This window comes from Benincasa hispida, chromosome 3 (genome assembly GCF_027475165.1).
Source record: "Benincasa hispida cultivar pf3 chromosome 3, pf3_genome.v1.1, whole genome shotgun sequence".
Lineage (NCBI taxonomy): Eukaryota > Viridiplantae > Streptophyta > Magnoliopsida > Cucurbitales > Cucurbitaceae > Benincasa > Benincasa hispida.
Window position 1 is genome coordinate 38,318,190 of NC_143480.1, and position 10,085 is coordinate 38,328,274.

General features: G+C 38.8%; 1 non-coding gene across 1 annotated transcript; it reads left to right on the forward strand.

Moving 5' to 3' along the window:
- Nucleotides 1-5,147: 5,147 nt before the first annotated feature.
- LOC150037248 (small nucleolar RNA R71) lies at nucleotides 5,148-5,254 on the forward strand. The gene has a single exon (XR_016528847.1). It is a non-coding gene; the product is annotated as a small nucleolar RNA R71 (small nucleolar RNA).
- Nucleotides 5,255-10,085: the final 4,831 nt, after the last annotated feature.

Sequence of the window (10,085 nt, forward strand, 5' to 3'; positions counted from 1 at the left end):
ACATATACACATTAGAAAGTACAACAACTTTTACCTTGTGCATTCATTTTCACCATTCGCGTTTTAAAACTATTAGTCCAACTTTTTTGTTCACAAAATTTGAAATTATTTCTTTGCTTCTTTGATAGTCTATTGTTGTGTGCATACGGTTTGTCTCATCATGAACTTCTCTACGCAACACGTAAGCATTTACTAGGTGTTAATTTTGTAATTAATTAATCCATGATCTCTTTGCATTTACTTAAACCATTGTGCACTGCACGTATGGAAATTGTATCATTGCAAATTTATTTTAATTTAAACTAATTTAATTATACTTTTTTAATGCTCGAATTTAAGATGATACATAAATGAACCAATATCACATCGTGATCCTGAGGATATAAAAGTATGGTTAAATATGACATAAAAGAATTGAAAATTACTTCCTATACCAACAAGGTGGGTCTTCCTTTTCGGTCACGTCATTCAATCATGTGTTGGGTGACCTCTTGGGAGTTTGCTGAAGAAATCATGACTCAAATACCTTAGTTGGTTTAGTTTATAACTAACTTTATCTTGTAACGGTCTGTTGTTATATGTTATAAATACCATAGATCAGAAAATTGATACGTTGTTTTATGATGTGAAATTATGGATGAATTGCGATGATGGAATATGTTGAGCACTCAAGTTTTCTCAATGGAATTCAAGTGTAAACCCCACCGAGTTTCCTGGTAAGTCCAGGGTCGAACTCAGGGACTTGGGAAAAAAGGTTGCAGTGGTAATTTTTAGGAAAACTTTGCGGTAACCGGTAACTCAAATAAGTATTGGTTTTGTTTTTTGCGGTAATGAAAATAAACAAATGCGGCGGAGTTCAAAAAGAGTTGATAAACGGAAGATACGATGAGTATGCGGTGAACGGGTTGAGAAAAGTTTCGGCTAACACTTCCTAAGATACGTTCATGCTATGCGATCATGCAACATGCATATAATAGTAAACCACCTCTCGGTGCGAATGTCACGGCTTCACGCATACGATATATGCGATAAGTCTATAGGACCTACACATAAGCCTCTATTCTTATTTATGCGTTGAAAAAATGACACATATACAAATAAGGCGACCACATAATATCATACCTATCTCTAGGATGCATGCGATGCAGGTTGACAAACAAAGCTTATCTCTAAGTTCCTATCTCTTGTTTATGCATTTCTAATCTTGCTCTTTCAAGTCTAGATTCTAACCTAGCTCTCTCAACTCTTAGGTTCTTTCTTTAGACTCTCTCTCGAGTAGCTCTAAAGGGATGTTGGGCACAACATAACACAAAATAATTGCAAGCAATGAACATCCTAGGTCATGTTAGCTTAGTTCTTCTCAACCCATTCGACAAGTTTAGCTACTCATGCATGCTAAGAGAGTGAACAGATGTAGAATAAGAACTTCCATTATATAAATATAAAGATGAAGTACAAAATAACAATGCAAGAATAGAATAAAGAGTCTGGTAGCAATCTCTTGCTGCCCAGGCTTTTACACTATCTTTCTACTCATGTTCAAAAGATAATCTTGTTCTCGCGAGAGTCGGCCCGCTCTCTGCTTTTACGCCTCCGGATTCTCTCTCGAGTTTTCCTGAGCGATCTTCTGGCGCCTCTACTCTTCCCTTGCTCTGCCTTAAAAATAAAAGAAAACTATAAACACAGCTAAAGCTCCTAAATCGGTGAACAGGTGAATTCGTTAACTGGTGGAACCCCTTTTCTGAAGGATGCCTCTGGTATTTATAGAGCTTCGGGGTGAAGGCGGCTTCTCTCTTATGATTGCACAGATAGGATGGCTTTAATTCCCTGACTGATGCGCCAAATATTTGTCACCAAAAAGCTGAATGTACTTGTTATCGTTAGCAACTGTCAGCTTAATTCGGATTCGACCGTCATCAGCTTTCTGTCCCATCGTGATTAATTATGCCTTTCACCCAGATGCGCCCACCAAGTTGCGCCGACTCTTATGCGGCAATCCTTCTTGAGCAGATGTTTGCGAACACAAATCATCGCAAAACCTTGCGGTAATGCTACGCTCGACCAATGATTTCCTACGATCGCTCTTTTTGCCTTACGTCAATGCATATTCTGCATAAAAATACAAAAATCAACTGTTTCTACGCGATGAACGCTTGCGACCGCAATGTTGTAAACTTAATGCTTTTGGACGTAATTTAACATATTTTATCAGCGCAAGCCAACATTGTTTAAGAACTTAACACTATGATAACGTGCATTTCTGTCCGTTATCACACCTCCAAATTTAAACAATGCTTGTCCTCAAGCATAAGCTAAAGATTTCATTTAGCAAGTCGACCGCAATGTTCTTTTCCTAGATTTCTCAAGGATACTTCATTCAACTCCTATACACCAAAATTTGCTTAAGTCTTATTCAAGTCTCTTCTTAAAATATTTCTAAGACCTAGGGATCGCAAGCTTAACCTTCAAAAGGACTTTACTCGATTTCGGGACATCGTATGATTTATTTCAAAAAGAAAACTTTTCCACTGAGGTGTCAAATGATTTTTATCCTTTCATATTTCTTGACATTATATTTTTTTTCCTCTGACCTTGCGCTGATCTAAGTGTCTTGCCTTCGTTTTGGCTTGCCCCCATGTGTGTCATGTGGACATCCAACTACAAGCAATGCGCTCTTTCTCATACTAAAATCATACCTTCTTGGAAGTGGAGTTGCAGTCATTTATTCATGCATTGATCCTGGCGACTTACTTTTGTTTTGGCTTGCCCCTCATGTGTGTCATGTGGACATCTAACTACGGGTAAGTGCCCTTCACAACTTAACTCTTGTCAACATGGGTTTACCCATAGCGTTGACAGTAGAGTTGTTATTCAAAATTTTCCTCTTTTCTTCTCTTTTTTTTTTCAAAATAGCAAGGTCGAAAATAAATTACCTCACCCCCAAAGTTAAAATGCGGCAATGTCCTCATTGCCAAAAGATTGAAAGAAGTCATGCGATGTTCTAGGAGAGCTTTGTAAAGTGAGTTTGAAAGAAAGCTAGCAGACCTCTAACTTCTAGAAATATTTCATGAGGTGACTTTTTCTAAGATTAAGTTGACTTTAGTATATACGAAAAAAATAGAAGCATGTGTCTCATCATTGAAATCATAATTGGCAAAGAACTCATACGGCCACTCACTAAATTTATCAATATTTAATGATTGTGATAATCAAAGAGGATGCGATGATAAAACTTTTAAAACTAAAATGCGATGCGAAAGCGCAAAATTTGAAATAAAGTGAAGGAAGAATACAACCCCCAAATTTGCGTTGTCGCCCGTATTGTGTATTGATCCATCCTTCTTTGCGGCGATCTATCTTCATTGGATTGCAGTGACGGAATGAGATAAGTTGCTTCTTCGTGTAACACCTCCGCAATCCAGTGCCTCAATCATTGCAAGAAAAACAGAGAGAGGGTCAAATAAGATTAAACAAAACAAACGCTTTTTTTTTTTAGAAAAAGAATAAGAAAGCAAACTAGCTATGCGATAATAGATGATACTATGATGATGAAAGTTTATGAAGTATTGATGTAGAGAAAGGACATTCAAAAGAGTTGCATCCCTGATGAGGTTGATTCGCTTAATAACTTAACGACTATTTATTCCAAGCTCGTCTTTTCACGTCCATGGTGGCTTTTCCCTCTTTTCTGTGTCCTCTGGGAGCTTGGTTGCCTTAATCCGGAGCTTTTCCCCATGAATGTTCAATACAATCTCCCCCTTGCGCACATCAATTCGAGTGCGATCGATCGAAAGGAATGGTCGTCCCAATAAGATGGGCGCATCTTCATCCGCTTTACAATCCAAAATGATGAAGTCTGTCGGCAAGATGAATTTATCAATTGAGATTGCGGCATTTTTCAACTCTCCTTCAGGATATATTCGGGACCTGTCTGCAAGTAGAAGAGTCTCTTTCGTGGGCGTGAGTATGCCGATATTCAATTGCTTGAATATTGATATCGGCATTACGTTTATACTCGCCCCAAGATCGCATAATGCTTTGCCACTGTAGGCCCCTCCGATAGAGCATGGTATTGTGAAGATTCCTGGGTCGCCCATTTTAGGTGGGATCATAGCATTTTGCGTTGCGGCCACTATTGCGATCTTTTCTTCATCATTTTGTTTTTTCTTCAATCTTTGCGGAGCTGGTGGTAGTTGGACTTCTTCTGTCTCATGTTCTGAAGGCTTGAGGGTGGACGCAACTTCGAGGTTCATTTTCTCGGGCTTTTTCGAACTATAGGTCAATGGGTCCTCGGTTGTCACCGCATTCAAGTTGATCGCAATGGGCTTCTCCTTTACTTCCACAGTCATGTCGTCGCTTAGCATGGAGACTGCTAAGCATTGTTCCTTCCCAATACCTCTAGCGTTGCGAGGAAGCTCAGTTGAGCTCTGCAACGCTCCTTGCGGTCTATTTTTCAACTCGTCCACAATTTGTCCCATTTGAATTTCAAGATTGCTAATGGGTGTAGCTTGATTCTGAAGCACTGATTCGTTTTTCTCAATGTACTGCTTCAACAAGCTCTCTAAGGATGAAGATTGTGGTGTTTGCGAGCTGCTAGCTTGACTATGTGTTGGACCATTGTTTTGCGGGAAAAATTCGGGTGGCCCTCCTTTTTTACGCCACTGGTTGGAAGCTTTTTTTCTGATTTTTCCACGTAAAATTTGGGTGGTTTCTCCACCTGGGGTTATATGTATCGGAATAGGGATTATTCTTTATGAAGCATACTGAGTGTGAGTTTGTTGGGCATTCTTCCATCGAATGAGCATCTCCGCAAATGACACAACTTGTGGTCGTTTGAGTAATTGTGTTGACATGCCTTTTCTTCGCACTTGTGTTATTAATTGTGATGTCTTGTATTAAACTCATCATCGCAGTCATTTGATTTTGCAAGGATGCGATGGCCCCGTTGTTTGCGTCATTATCTTTAATTCTTAATCTTTGATCGCTTTCCCGCCAATCCTCGTGATTTTTGGAAATGTGATCAAGTATACTCTTTGCCTCCTCATATGTTTTGTCTAGCAGACCACCAGCGGCTTCCGCATTGACAGTGGTCTATGAAAAGGGATTCAATCCTTGGTAAAAAAATCTCCATTTGCAGGCAGTCTGGTAAGCCATTATGTGGGCAATCTCTTATCAGCCGCTTGAACCTCACCCAAGCATCGCTGACCGATTTGTCATCTTCTTGTTCAAAATTTGTTATTAATTTTCTTCTCCTAGCATTCTCGGTTGGTGGGAAATACTTCTTCATAAACTTTTCGACCACCTGTTCCCACGAAGTTATCTCCCCCGGTTCGAGAGAATATGCCCATTTTCTTGCCTGATCACACAATGAGAATGGGAACAGAGTGAGTTGAACTTTCTTGGTTGAGATATTCGGGAACACAAAAGTGTTGCAGATTTCTATGAAGCTCCGGAGTTGAGTGTGCGGATCTTCGCCACACCTTCCTCCAAACTGCCCAGTAGCCTGGATCATCTGCAACATTACCGGCTTCATTTTAAACCTCGATCCAACGCCAGCCTCATGATTTCTAGAGAGAAAACATAAAGGTTAGGTGACGCATAGTCCCAAATGGGTCTATGCGATTATTCGCCAAAAGGATGGGGTTGGCCATTATATTGTTTGCATTTGCAGCCCTTACTTCTGGTTGTTCCGCCATTCTTGGTGTTCTTTCTTATTGTTGCCGATTGTCTCTTAGTCTGCGTCGAAATGTTCTCTCAATCTCTGGGTCATAATTCACTAGAGATTGAGAGTCTGCAAAGAAATCAGAAAAGTTCCGTTAGCACACTATTTTGCCGAAGTCCCCGGCAACGGCGCCAAAAACTTGATGCGTTGTTTTATGATGTGGAATTATGGATGAATTACGATGATGGAATGCGTTGAGCACTCAAGTTTTCTCAGTGGAATCCAAGTGTAAACCCCACTGAGTTTCCTAGTAAGTCCAGGGTCGAACTCAGGGACTTGGGAAAATAGGTTGCGGTGGTAATTTTTAGGAAAACTTTGCGGTAACCGGTAACTCAAATAAGTGTTGGTTTTGTTTGTTGCGGTAATGAAAATAAACACATGCGGCGGAGTTCAAAAAGAGTTGATAAATGGAAGATACGATGAGTATGCGGTGAACGGGTTGAAAAAAGTTCCAGCTAACACTTCTTATCATGCGTTCATGCTATGCGATCATGCAACATGCATACAACAGTAAACCACCTCTCGGTCAAATGCCACGGCTTCTACGGCTAGAACGCATGTGATATATACGATAAGTCTATAGAACCTACACATAAGCCTCTATTCTTATTTATGCGTTGACAAAATGACACATACACAAATAAGGCGACCACATAATATCATACCTATCTCTAGGATGCATGCGATGCAGGTTGGCAAACAGAGCTTATCCCTAAGTCCCTGCCTCTTGTTTATGCATTTCTAATCTTGCTTTCTCAAGTTTAGATTCTAACCTAGCTCTCTCAAGTCTTAGGTTCTTTCTTTAGACTTTCTCTCCAGTAGCTCTAAAGGGATGTTGGGCACAGCATAACACAAGATAATCGCAAGCAATGAACATCCTAGGTCATGTTAGCTTAGTTCTTCTCAATCCATTCGACAAGTTTAGCTACTCATGCGTGCTAAGAAAGTGAACAGATGTAGAATAAGAACTTCCATTATATAAATATAAAGATGAAGTACAAAATAACAATGCAAGAATAGAATAAAGAGTCTGGTAGCAATCTCTTGCTGCCCAGGCTTTTACACTGTCTTTTTACTCATGTTCAAAAAATAATCTCGCTTTCACGAGAGTTGGCATGCTCTCTCCTTTTACGCCTTCAGGTTCTCTCTCGAGTTGCCCTGAACGATCTTCTAATGCCTCTACTCTTCCCTTGCTCTGCCTTAAAAATAAAAGAAAACTATGAACACGGCTAAAGCTCCTAAATCGTTGAACAAGTGAATTCGTTAACTGGTGGAACCCCTTTTCTGAAGGATGCCTCTGGTATTTATAAAGCTTCGGGGTGAAGGCAGTTTCTCTTTTATGATTACACAGATGGGATGGCTTTAATTCCCTGACTAATGCGCTGAATATTTGTCACTGAAAAGCTGAATGTACTTGTTATCGTTAGCGGCTGTGAGCTTAATTCGGATTCGACCGTCATCAGCTTTCTGTTCCATCGTGATTAATTATGCCTTTCACCCAGATGCGCCCACCAAGTTACGCTGACTCTTATGTGGCAATCCTTCTTGAGTATATTTCTGCGAACACAAATCATTTCAAATCCTTGCGGTAATGATGCGCTCGACCAATGATTTCTTGTGATCGCTCTTTCCACCTTACATCAACGCATATTCTGCATAAAAATACAAAAATCAACTATTTCTATGCGATGAACGTTTGCGACCGCAATGTTGTAAACTTAATGCTTTTAGACGCAATTTAACATATTTTATCAGTGCAAGTTAGCATTGTTTAAGAACTTAGCACTATGATAACGTGCATTTCTGCCCGTTATAAAAAACAAAACAAGGTAATTCATAATTTTATATTTTTCTGTAAACAAAACAAAGTCGTACGCAATCTACCAATGAAAAAGAACCTGAATCTTCCCATGGATGTAGGCATCTTGATCGAACCATGTAATTCCGTGTGTTTCTTCTTCTTCTCTTTATCTTCTTTGTTCAATCGACATCAATCTTTCTGCAAATCGCGTAAACACAATCTTGTTATCAAACACATCAATTTCTTCTATCGAGTCAAGTCATTTTCGTCTTCGAGTTGCTTCGAGTAAAGACAAGACTTATCGAGTAGAGTTAAGTATCGATCAACACTAATCGAGTTCCATTTGTGGTATTAGAGCATTTGAAGATCATCAAGATCAACATTCTTGGAGCATCAAGATACTCAAGAAAACCATTCTTGATACTCGATCAAGTTAGTGATGGTTGTTGCTAGATTTGAAATAGAGAAGTTCGATGGAAAGGGTGATTTTGATCTGTGGAAGACCAAAATCAAAGTTGTTCTTAGACAACAGAGAGCTCATAAAGCCCTTTTAGACTTGTTGACTCTGCCACCTACATTAACAGCTCAAGAAAGGGAAGACATGAAACTTACAGCCTATGGAACTTTAGTTCTTAATCTCAGTGATAGCATCTTGAGACAGGTGATCGATTAAGACACGACCTACAAGATGTGGGTCAAGTTGGAAGGTCTCTTTGCATCCAAGGATCTCCCCAACAAGATGTACCTAAGGAAAAAGTTCTTCCCTTTTAAGATGGATTCTGCTAAACCACTATCAGAAAATTTGGATGAGTTTAAAAGGATAGTTTCTAAGTTCAAGAGCCTTAGCGAAAAGATTGGCGGTGAGAATGAAACCTTTGTCTTATTGAACTCTTTGCTCGAAGCCTATAAGGAGGTAAAGATGTTGGATTTTATGTCCTAAGACTCGTAGTTTGTAAATTAATAAACATATTCTGTTTTGTTTTTCGATAAAGTTGTTATTGAAATTGTAATCTTGAATCCAATAAACTAAGGTCCTGAGGCCATTTAATGTAGTTTGAACTTTATGCAGTGACATAAATATGGATCAAGTTCAAATATATAGCCAAAATGGTCTATAGTATATGAATAAGGTTGGACGCCTTATTCTGGGGACACTATGATTGCGGCCCATTTTGTAGTTAGTACAAACGATGTGATCCTAAATCGTTCATGTGGAGACATGAAGTGGGGGCATCCTATGTAAAGAGTTTACATAAGACTGAACCATGAAATAGTCAATTTTTACATTCTAAACGTCGTTTTATGTATAAAACACACTATTTCGTTAATTGATGACCTAGGTAACTTAATCTTAATCCTGAGCTAAGTATGAACTCCTGTTCACTCGAAATTATCCTTAGATCTGCATAAGTGAGGGCAGCTCAATATCGCTGGCCCAATAAGCCTCCCATTTCAGGGGTAAGATCAGGTGGATAGTTGGAAACATAGGGTGCAAGACGGAATTCACTCCTACCCATTATAGAGATAGTAGATAGGTTGTTCCCTTTAGTACTGAATCCAGGTCTTGAACAAGGGACCCCACCTCTCCTTGGCCCAAGAGGAGTTCGGTTTATAAGTTGGACCTTAAACCAATTGTTCATTAGAGGATCAGTGGAACTTAAGGAATAAGATGTAGTCTCGGGGGTAAAACGGTTTTTATGACCCAGCCGAGATTACGAACAACCTGTGAAGGATTAAGTTACTAATCATGGTTATATCATATGGACACAAATATATCTAAATTGAGAGGAGTGCAACTACAGGACTATAGTGGAATGACCCGTGAGTTAACGAATGTTGATTAGCTCCATCTAAAGAGTTTAGCCAGCTAATATCGGATTGTTAGAGCCCATGATCTATAGGTCCATTAGGTTCCCCTACTAGTTCATATGGAATAAACTTAGAACAGTATGATAGAATGATTCAAATTGTTCGAATTAGGTGAAGAGAGAGAAACCGACAAGTATATGTGATATAGTGGTCGAGTTTTTTAGTTTAGAGATACAGCTTTAATATTTAAATGAGATTTAAATATCAAGAATATGAATATGTTCATATTCGAAAGCTCGGAAATAATGGAGATGGTCAAAGATGTAAAAAGTCAAAGAGTTGACTTTTGACTTTGAAAAGTCAAATTTTGACCGACCTTATATTCAAATGTGATTTGAATTTTGAGAAAATGAATGCGGATTCATGCTCGGGAGGTCAAAATTAGTCAACACGGAAAAATCATAAAAAGTCAAAATGTTGACTTTTTTGTCAAAGTTTGACTTTGACAAAATGACTATTTTGCCCTTTGACTAAAATTTGTGGGAAAATCCAAACTCTTGTTTGATAATTCCACTAACAAAATAGTGGGCTAGGTGTTGGCTTATAGTGGAGACATTAAGGCCACTTAGATAATGGATTCTAGGTGTTGGGTTTTTATGAATTGATTTCATGCAATTTTTGCATGGCTCTTTTCTATAAATATGGGTTTTGAATTTGGATTAAAAAAATTTGGCCATTTTTCCAAAATTGTTT